The following is an 11,413-nucleotide window of genomic DNA, read 5'->3' as shown; positions in this document are numbered from 1 at the left end:
GGAGGCTCCGCCCATGTGCGGGGCGGGACCTGCGCGGACACGCCCCTCTCCAATTTCACCCGGACTCCCACCCACCTCACCCCCATATACTCCACCCCGCCCCCAGATCACCCCACCGCCACCCCTTCAGGCTCCCACTTCACCCCGCGTCCCGCTCGTGTTCCCAAACCCAGCTCCGAGGCCTCTCCTGCCAGGCGGTGAGGGGGGCCTCTTCAAAGCCGCGCCACGAGGCAGATTCCGGAGCACAGATGAAAAGTTTGAGCCAAATTAGCTCTTGCAATCGATTGCCCAGCCAGGCAATTTTTAATGATTTCATTTTTTTTTAAGATTTTATTTATTTGTCAGAGAGAGAGGGAGAGAGAGCGAGCACAGGCAGACAGGCAGGCAGAGGCAGAGGGAGAAGCACAGCCAGGCAATTTTTAAAAGTTGTGAATGAAAACGAAATAAAGGGGGGGGGGGGATGACAAACATTTAAGATAAAATACAGAAAAATCGAAGTTAAGTCAAAATGCACAGAAACGAGAAGAAAAAAGGGTTTCGCACCTTCTCTCAGAGGTGATCGTATGGAGCCGTTAGGTGCACATCCTTCCGACAGTTTTACCATAAAGAAGAAATTAAAAAGGATCATGAGAGGCCAGAGCACAGACCGAGGACACTGTACCTCTGTTCCAAATGATGAGGGGCCTTTGGATTGGTGGAAGACTGAAGTTTGCCATACACTGCCAGGTCAACCCGGGACCACACTCAAACACAAGGTTAAACGTGAGCTTACGCATCAGAGTAGTTTTACCTGGATTCACGATTTTAAAGTCTAAAAGCAAATTCTTTCTTTTTTTAAAGATTGTATTTATTTATTTGTCAGAGAGAGAGCACAAGCAAGGGGGAGCGGCAGGCAGAGGGAGAAGCAAGGAGCCCCATGCAAGACTTGATCCAGAGATTCTGGGATCACAAGCTGAGCCAAAAGCAGCCAGAAGGCAGACATTTAACCTACTGAGCACCCCCGGCATCCCTAAAACCAAATTCTTTTTTTTTTTTTAAGATTTTATTTATTTATTTGACAGAGATCACAAGGAGGCAGAGAGGCAGGTAGAGAGAGGAGGAAGTAGTCTCTCTGTTGAACAGAGAGCCCCATGCGAGCCTCTATCCCAGGACACTGAGACCATGACCGGAGACGGAGGCAGAGGCTTAACCCACTGAGCTACACAGGTGCCCCTCTAAAACCAAATTCTTAAAGCATAAGTGAATTTTAGAACATACAATCCATGGATGGGAAACACAGGACAGCAGGCTAAGAAACCATTAAGCTGAAAACGGACTGGTTTTATGTTAGAAAGTCACACATTTCAGTTTCAGACCAAAAATTGGAACAAAGCTAAAAGACAAACTAGGGAAAGATCTTTATAACTTTCATGAGAAACAAAATCTTTATAATCTTTTTTTAAAAAGATTTTATTTATTCACTTGACAGAGATCACAAGTAGGCAGAGAAGCAGGCACAGAAAGAGAGAGAGAGGAGGAGGAGGAAGCAGGCTCCCCGAAGAGCCGAGAGCCTGATGTGGGTGGGGCTCGACCCCAGGACCCAGGGATCATGACTCGAGCTGATGGCAGATGCTTTAACCCACTGAGCCACCCAGGCGCCCCAAGGCTTTATAATCTTAATATACTAAGAGCTCTTATGAATCTTTGAAAAGATCAGCATTACTATTGTCACTCTAACACATGAAAAGGGAACTGGCAAGATGTAAGTGGATGATAAATACATGTAAAAAGTCCCTCGTGACAAATAACAGATGTGTAGTGTTTAAGATATTTTTGTCTTCCTTTCTTTCTTTTTTTAAGATTTATTTATTTGAGAGAGAGAGAGGGAAGAGAGAGAGAGGAGAGAGAGGGGGAGGGTCCCTCTGCTTCTCCCTCTCTCTCTGCCTGCCCCTCCCCTGCTTGTGCTCTCTCTCTCTCTCTCTCTCTCTCTCAAATAAACAAATAAATCTTAAAACAAAGAAAGAAAGGAAGACACCACCTTGCTGTATAGGCATAGAGCTGGCTATATGACATCATGTTTGTGGAAATATGACTGTAGATAAAAACATGTTTGTGTGTATTTGCACAAGTGTGTTCTTAGAATGTGTCTGAGAGGCAGCTCTGCAGAGGGGCGGAGCTGGAGGTCAGGAGTCTGAGTGTGCCTGGGCTCAAACCCCAAGTCTCCAGCTTACCAGCCGTTTGGACCTTAAGGTGGCTCTCTGTGGCTCACAAGGTGCTGTTCAAGACACTGGTGGCATTTAGGTGTTTTTAAGGAATCCATCTGAATGGGTACTGCATCTCGTGTGTGTGCAATTACATGCACTATGGTGGGTGGGAGACCTCAGTTCCTTTGAAATAAGGAAGGTTATAGATAAACCAAAGAGTAAGAAAGTGATAACCTGGGGCACCTGGGTGGCTCAGTGGATTAAAGCCTCTGCCTTTGGCTCAGGTCATGATCTCAGGGTCCTGGGATCGAGTCCTGCATCGGGCTCTCTGCTCAGCGGAGAGTCTGCTTCCCCCTTTTTCTCCGCCTGCCTCTCTGCCTGCTTGTGATCTCTCTCCCTGTCAAATAAATAAAATTAAAAAAAAAAAGAAAGTGATAACTTTTTTATGTTATGTGTGCATCCTCCCAAAATTCACAGGTTGAATGCTCAACCCCAATGATAGTATTTGGAGGTAGGGCTTTGGGAGGTGATCAGGCTGTGAGGGCAGAGTCCTCCTGAATGGGATTCCTACCCCTCTATGAAGAGGTCAGAGAGCTAGTCGTGACGTGAGAAGAAGTCAGTATGCAACCCAAAAAGAGGGCTCTCTCCAGAATCCAGCCATGCTAGCACAGCCTCCAGAACTGGGAGAAATAAATATTTGATGTTTAAGCCATCCAGTCTCCAGTAATTTGTTACAACAGCCTGAGCTGACGCAGACCACATGGGACTCCACACTCTCTCCATCCTTTCCGCAGCAACCTTTCAGGCCATGTGCTCCAGATGCTACAACTTCAAAACCTCTTGATCAGTCTGCCTGGTCTGAGTGACTGAGTAGAGCACCAGCTCCCCCACCCACCCACACACACCATAGGTATTATCAAGAACAGAAATGAAGACCTGTTGTGTGGAGCTATGCACCATCTGGGCCCAGTCACTTGTCACCACAGCAAAGCCTACGACACTGTCCCAAGATCTTCCCACGTCTAACTCACAGCAACCCTACCAGGCAGGGTTATAAGCTGTGCAGTCCTCCATATGCAGAAAAACTGAGGCTTTTGGAGGTTAAGTCACCCACAGAGGTCATAAAGCCAGCCATGCTGGAGTTAAGATCTGAACCATGGCCATTTCCCCAGACTTCGATCCTAAGCCTAAGGCCAGATTAGCACTAATCACAAAACTATTTGTTCATTTGTGCTGCCAGCAAACCTTCCAGGAGAGCCATCCCAGAGGCCATGGGGAAAGAAAGCCATCGAGAATGGAGAGGCCAACTGAGATCAGGAGACAGCCCATCTGTCCGGGTGTCTTCTTTTTCCCTTCCTCTTCCACCTAAAACATGGGAACAGAAACTGTTCAGGACAGTTGTGTTTGGACCTTGCCCCCTCTCATCTTTCAGGAGGAGAGAAAAATGTGGATTGCTCTTAAAGTCCCCCTCTCCCTCCTCCTTGGTGACCACGGCGTCCTGATTAAGCTCCTTGTCCACACGCACTGAATTAGCCAGATCTCTGGCCCAAAGTTTCTGTATCCATGAGGGATGCCAACCCTGCTTCCTGGGGGCGTCTTGAGGAGCCTGGAAAGGGCAGAAATGCAAACCCAGAAGGAAAGCATCCCCCCTCACAGGGGCTGAGTAGTGAGGGCAAAGAGGAAGGAAAACAAGATGGCGGCTGGGAGGGGCACCTGGGTGGCTCAGTGGGTTAAGCCTTTGCCTTCGGCTCAGGTCATGATCTCAGCATCCTAGAATCGAGCCCCGCATCGGGTTCTCTGCTCAGCAGGGAGCCTGCTTCCCCCTCTCTCTCTGCCTTCCTCTCTGCCTGCTTGTGATCTCTTTCTGTGTGTGTCAAATAAATAAGTAAAATCTTAAAAAAAAAAATATGGCGGCTGGGAGAAGGCGGGAAGAACTTCACAGACTCAGCCAATCCCAATCCATCTGTCAAGGTCCCTTTGCAGAAACCATCTTAACCTGCAGAAGTTTTCTGTGGAGTTGCAAAATTTGATTTAAGGAATTCGTCGTAGGAAATGTAAGTTCTCAATGATTAATGGGAAGCAGTAATATCTTCTGCACCAGAGAGACTCTTGGTCCTTCCTCTCCCACACACCTGTTTTCCTGGGGAAATGTCCCAGGATTCTCCAAAGGATTTAAACTGTCGCAAAGTAAGAATTTTAGGGAATCTAGAAGTTATCATGCAAACATCACTATTCAACAACTGAAATTAGAATTGGTTTGGCTCTCAGTTGGATTTTTTTTTTTTTACTGTTTGCATTTTTTTAAGATAAAAATTTTTTTTTAGAAAGAAAAGAAAGCAACAAATTTTGCCTTTAATTTTAAGGCATTTGATCCCTGTACTATTTTCCTACCCACGTAGAAGGTAACATTTCCTGCTTAATGGGAAATGAATGGCTTTCTTAAAACTCTCTTCTGAGCCATTGTGTTTGTAACAACTGCAAGAAACAATGCTTTCTGAGAACTTACCACTAACCAGCCAGGATCTGTTTTAATGGTTTCCACTCATCTGATTCTCAGGACAAAGCTGGGAGGTAGCCCTTGTGTTGAGGTAACAGAGGTACAGTTTTATTGAGTCATAAGTGACACCAAGTGAAAGGAACATGTATGGAGTTTATAATTTGATAAGTTTTGGTGCATGTATTTACTCATAACTCCATCACCACAGTCAAGATAATGAATATATTATACCCCCAAAAGTAATCTCTGCCTCCCACTTCTCCCTGCCCTTCCACACTAAGTAATTCCCAGGCAATCACTCATATGCTTTCTGTCACTATAGATGAATTTGCTTTTTCTAGAATCTTAGAGTTTTACATAAAGCGGGATTATATATTCCTTTTCAAATGGCTTCTGCAAGCCAACATAAATATTTTGAGGATCATCAATGTTGTTGAGTGTATCAATACTGTATTCTTTGTCATTACCAAGTAGTCCACTGTACGAACAAACCATTGTGTTTACCCATTCACCTGTTACTGGATGGTAGGGTAGATTCCGGCCCCTTTCTCTTAGGTTAAATACCTAGGCGTTGAAGATTTGAGTTGTATAGTACAGATATGTTTAACATTTTAAGAAACTGCCAAACTGGCTGATCATTTTCCATTCCCACCATCAATAAATGAGAGTAGCTCCCCGTGTTTGCCAGCACTTGGTATGGTTAGTTTGTCTAGTTATATAAAATGTTTTTATTTTTCTTTAAGATTTTATTTATTCGACAGACAGAGATCATAAGTAGGCAGAGAGGCAGACAGGGAGAGAGGAGAAAGCAGGCTCCCCACGGAGCAGAGACCTGATATGGGGCTCGATCCCAGGACCCCAGGATCATGACCTGAGCCAAAGGCAGAGGCTTTAACCCACTGAGCCACCCAGGCGCCCCTATAAAATGATTTTAAATAGGTGTATAGTAGTATCCTATTATGGGTTAAATTTGTTTTTCCCTAAGATTGATGGTGCTGAGCTGCTTTTCATATGCTTATTTTCCATCCAAAGATTGTGTCCAAATCTTTTGCTCATTTAAAAAAAAAGAATATTAGTTTTCTTTTACTGGACTTTTAGAGGTTTTTTTTTTTTTAAGATTTTATTTATTTATTTGACAGACAGAGATCACAAGCAGGCAGAGAGGCAGGCAGAGAGAGAGGAGGAAGCAGGCTCCCTGCTGAGCAGAGAGCCCAATGCGGTGCTCGATCCCAGGACCCTGAGATCATGACCCGAGCCGAAGGCAGAGGTTTAACCCACTGAGTCACCCAGGCAACCTAGAGGGCTTTTTTTTTTTAAATACTTTTATTTATTTATTTGACAGAGAGAGAGAGATCACAAGTAGGCAGAGAGGCAGGCAGAGAGAGAAAGGAGGAAGCAGGCTCCCTGCTGAGCAGATAGCCCGATGCGAGACTCAATCCCAGGACCCTGAGATCATGACCTGAGCCGAAGGCAGAGGCTTAACCCACTGAGCCACCCAGGCACCCGACATCTTTATAATATTAAGTCACCCCCTCCAAAAGCATGATACAACCATTTATTCAAATTGCTGGTAGGGAAACACCATTGATATTTGTAGGTTGATCTTGTGTGAACACTTCTATAAGTTCTAATCTGTTAGCAATGGATTCTTATGTTTTTCTGGGGAGATGGTCATGTTATCTGAGAACAATGACATTTTAATTTATTCCGTTGTAATTCTTATACCCCCTTTTTACTTGCGTGGAAACCCCAGAATTGCATTAAATGGTAGGACATGGTGGACATATCCATTTCTAATTTGAAAAGAAATCTATCTGATGTTTTTCCATTAAGTATCATGTTTTCATACATTTTTGCTATATAACCCTTACGAGGTTAAGACAGTTCCCTTCTGGTTCTAGCTGAATTTTATCTAATGTTCTTTCTGTATCCATTGAAATATGTGAATTTGATGAATATTACACATAGTTGAAATAACTGTATATGACTTCAGTACATAATTAGCATATATTACTCATAGTGTTACAAATGTATATTATGTATAGTGATAGATACAATTTAAACACAGTTCTGTATACACAGAATTTGATGGCTAATATATACAGTTTGAAAACACTCACAAATATTGTTCTCTAGACATAAATATGCAGTATAACTGTAATCCATGTGAGCAATGAATAGCAAATTAATAATAATCACTTCCATAGGGGAAAGGAAGAGAATGAAATTAGACAAGGATTCGTATATGAGTTTTACTGCACCTGTAATATTTATTTCTAACAATATTAAAATTCTGAGGCAATATAGAAAAGCATCAAGTCTGGGTATGGATTAAAAAATTCACGGTTGTTCGTTGTAGTGTGTTCTCTGTGAAGGTTTTAAGAAATTGTTTAGATAAGACAATGGTTTTCTGTTTTACCCATCAGGTTGCCAGAGATCTAGAGCTTTGATAACACATATTGCTGGCAAGCCCGTTGGGAAACACAGGGGCTGGTGGTGTTGATGAGAATGTATGATATAATTACTTTAGCAAAACTCCAAATCAATGCGCCCTTTGACACGACAGTTCCATTCCGGGAATTTATCAGACTGATAGTATTAACAGGTGTGTGCAAAGGGCATATATGCCTCCTAGCATTGGTTGTCGTAGCAAAAGACAGGGAGCAACTAAAGTGTGCATTCGAGGGAAGCTGATGAAGAAGTAGCAACATTCATACAATGCAACTATGTAGCTTTAAAATGAAGAGGTAGATCCCATTGTGCTAATATGAAACTAACTTCGGGCTATAAGGTTAAGAGGATAAAAGCATTGTGTTTGGTATTCCAGTATTTGTTTAAAAAGAAAGGTAGGAATCTATGTGCATTTGAATATGCACAGAGTTTCTCTGGGACCCAAGAGGTTAATAACAGCAGGTGCCTTTCTGGAAGGGAATGGTAGGTGGGTGGAACCAGGGAGTAGGTATGAGAAAGAGACTCAGCCTTTTATTTTCACCCTAAACTAAAAAGCCTTCCAATATATTTGAATTTGTATAATGTCTATTAATTTTTCAAACAGATAAAAACATTTGTATCAATGGTATTTTAATGTCCCTGTCACCTTTTCGTCTTGCCTCTTCTCAGAAGTCTCTAAAAAGGTAGTGTGGGTTTGTTTCTTTGGGGCTGAGGACATATATGGCGCTGTGGAAGATTGAGGTAGGCAGAGAGGCTCCCTAGCTCAATAGCGAGTTGTAACTAGCTGGGGACTGCTCCAGACCTGATCTCCTTAGGTCTCACGTCACCTGTCCCCCTCCATGTCCCCCCACCCCAAGCATGTTTATTGCATGGATTCTTTATATAGCACTGTGCTGGTCAGAGAAAGAGAATGAAACAGAGTGTTCCTACCTTGTACTGGCCCACAGAGGAGACAGCCATTAAACCAGTAACACACATAACACTGCAATTTGTGCTAAGAACTATGAAGGCAACAATCACGCATTGCCAGAAGACGGGGGAACAGGGCGATCTAAATTAAATTAGGGGAGCAGAAGACCTGACAAACATGTTTATGCTGGAACCTGAGGGATGCTTTGCCGGTTAGGACTCTTTCTGGTTCAAGTACAGAAATCCAGCTCAAATGAGCCGGAGCCAAAAATGGAAAATTATTGTTTTAACTCAACTAGAATGGGGCTTGGGGGGAGGGAGAATCAGCAGAGACTACTTAATGGAGGGATGGAGATGTTTGGGAACACTGTAACTGTACCTCATGCCACTCCACTGTGCTCTTCAAAATGGTTAGTTTTATGCCATGTGCATTTTGCCTTAAGAAAAATAAGAAAAAGAATCTGCCTGGGATTCTGCAGAGGGGGGATCCAGAGCATTAGGAATGGCCTCTAGGTGAAGCAGTTAATAACGTCCAGTAGGAGGACACGTGTTCTGACCCCTCTCACTTAAGGTTCCTTAATGCTCTGATGACACTTCCAGAAGATACCCTAAGTCAGATTCTGGAATGGCGCACCCACAGTCTCCTGAGATGATTCACAAAAACAGACCAGAGCCACCTGGTTGCCACCTTCTGTGCGTGGAAATCACGGTGTCTGCTGGCCTTTGGCAGGTAGTTGTGTCTGGGAGCTGTGCCTGGCTGACATGACAACATCAGGACCCGGCAGTGACACCCCCCAAATCCTGGTGTCAACGGGGGTCCCCTCTTTTTTATTTCTTTATTTTTTAAAATAAATTTTGTTTGGTTTTATTTATTTATTTGGCAGAGAGAGACACAGCGAGAGAGGGAACACAAGCAGGGGGAGTGGGAGAGGGAGAAGCAGACTCCCCACCAAGCAGGGAGCCCGATGCGGGGCCCGATCCGAGGACCCCGGGACCATGACCCGAGCCGAAGGCAGACGCCCAATGACTGAGCCACCCAGGTGCCCCAACAGGGGTTCCCTCTTGAGGGCAAGGGGGAAGGAGCTGGTGAGTGGGCATGAGTACCCATTTTCATTTCTTTCTAAGAGTGCCTGCTGTGGTGCTAACTACTGCCTTTCCCAACCTTCCCTGCTGCTAGGTTCTGGACTCAAATCAGGCCCTTCCAGTGAGATGCACTTGTATAAGGTTTGGCAGTCAGAGGAAAGGAGGGAGCCTCTTCTAATGCTCTGAGTGTTGTGCTAGCAAAAACATTGTTTGTTTGTTTGTTTTGCAGGCCATCCAGCCAGCCAGCCACCAGCTCCAAGAATGACAAGTGGAAATAAAGCAAGATCACATTGTTGTCACCTATCCTACATGTTGCTATCACTGCCTGGAAAGAAATCCTAAAGGGGAGAGGACATGAGAATCAGCATCTTGGCATAGTGATTCAGGAAGGCACAGCGGGTCCTAGAGTTGTTCTCAGCTGACTTGCACTTGGCCCAGACCCTCTAAGAGTGGGCTGATCATTTGGAACGGAGGTCCCTGAAGGAATACTACAGCTGGGCCTGTGTACATCGGATGTTGTAAAGGGCTAGGCTTGGGATGGGAGCTGGGAGACGTGCCAAAAGCCCAAAAAGTTGTGAACCAAGATCAAAGAAAGGAGCTTCCCCAGGATTTGCACGACAGAGCCTGCGCCTGGATAACCCTGGAAAGGTGGGATGCCTGCCAAGACCTGAGCCTATCCCTGTGTTTTCTTCCGCATCCACACTGATAGTGAGTAGAAATGAGCCGCAGCTTACCTCATCAAGGGGAGGGATTTCCAGCCAGAGATTTCTCTATTTATCAGTTACTACAGGGTACAGTGGATGTTACCCATGGTTTTTGACTCTCCAGGGAGGAATCCTCTACGTGGGTCTTAGTGGAAGGCAGTGCCTATGTCCCACAACAGGTGCCAAAGGGGTAAGGTATTCTTAACCCCGTGGCCGCTGGGAAATGTGCCCCTGACCCAAGCCCAGCCAATCACATGCTTCTACCTGGGACTTTGAATTTCCAGGGAATGATTCGAATATGGAGCGTCTATTGGGAAATTGCTTCTGATAGCAACGGCAGAAGTTGGTCATCCTAACTCGAAAGTTCCTGGGGCAGGACCTTGGTTGTGTCTCCCGTGCCCAGCCCACCTTGATCATGCTCTTGGGGAACGCAGGTTCTTGTTGCTTTTCTGCTCAGCCATTCTCAGCATCCTTGAAGTGACTTCTTTGTCTCAAGATGGCAGGTGACCTCTACCCATTACATCTGCATTCCAGGTACAAGAAAAGAAAGATCAAAGGGCAAAAATGTACAACCCTCCACCATCCCCCCAACCAGATCAGGCCCTTTTAAAGGGCTTCCCTGGAAGTCCCACGTAATTATCTTTTCCTTGCATTTAATTGGCCATTTCTATCTACAGAGATATCTATGTACATAGATATCTATGTATAGATAGGTATGTACATATCACTGGGGCACATTGGCACCCCCAGCAGTACAGAGATTTTCTTAGAGCAAAAGAAGGGGAGAATGGATACATAGTAGACAACTAGGGAGGGTAAAGGGAACAAAGTTAAGGGGAAGTGATAAAAGTGGTATCAATCTGGGCAAGACAGAGCATCAAGTTTGTATCCAACCTGCTCCTTGTTCTGATCACATAGCAATGAAAGATAAAATTTGTCCATATATAATTAAAAAGACAGAGCCAGGATCGAAAAGCAAAGTAAACATCTCTCTGGATCGAAAATGAGCAGAAGCAATGTGAGTGGCAAGAGAAAAGGTCTCGTGGGCTCTAAATTTGGAAGTAAGCAGGAAATGCGTGGGGCTCAGCTTTTGGGGAGAAGGACACTCTAAAAGCTTCTGGTGAGAAAAGGACCCAAGGCAAGTTCACCGGGTGAAACAGAGCTGGGAACAAGGGCTGCCCGCCTGCTGCTGGGGACTGTGGGTTACAGGTTGCTGAGGACCTAGGGAGGTGGGCGAAGGGGACTGAGAGCCGGCTTCTTGACCAGGAGTCCAGCCCAGCCGCGTGCCGCCTCCTTCCCTGGGTCTCAGCGCGCCTGGTATCCTCATGGAAGAGCGATCTCAGAGCACTGATAGCACATGTCTCAGTTACCATGGAGGTAAGTCGCAACTGTTGACTTCTGGACAGGGGAGAGAGAGAATGAAACCCAACCACGACCCAAGGAACCAAATAAAAACCCTCCTACTCAAAATGAGCCTGTCTCCAAAGTAAGTTTCCAAAAGACGAAGAGATCGAATGCCTAGAAGAGCAGTCAACAAAATTTACCAAAGCGTGATACAAATTCAGCTTACGGAGCAACACGGCAAG

The sequence above is a fragment of the Lutra lutra genome, chromosome 18 (assembly GCF_902655055.1).
Source record: "Lutra lutra chromosome 18, mLutLut1.2, whole genome shotgun sequence".
Taxonomy (NCBI): domain Eukaryota; kingdom Metazoa; phylum Chordata; class Mammalia; order Carnivora; family Mustelidae; genus Lutra; species Lutra lutra.
This window is presented reverse-complemented; position numbering follows the sequence as displayed.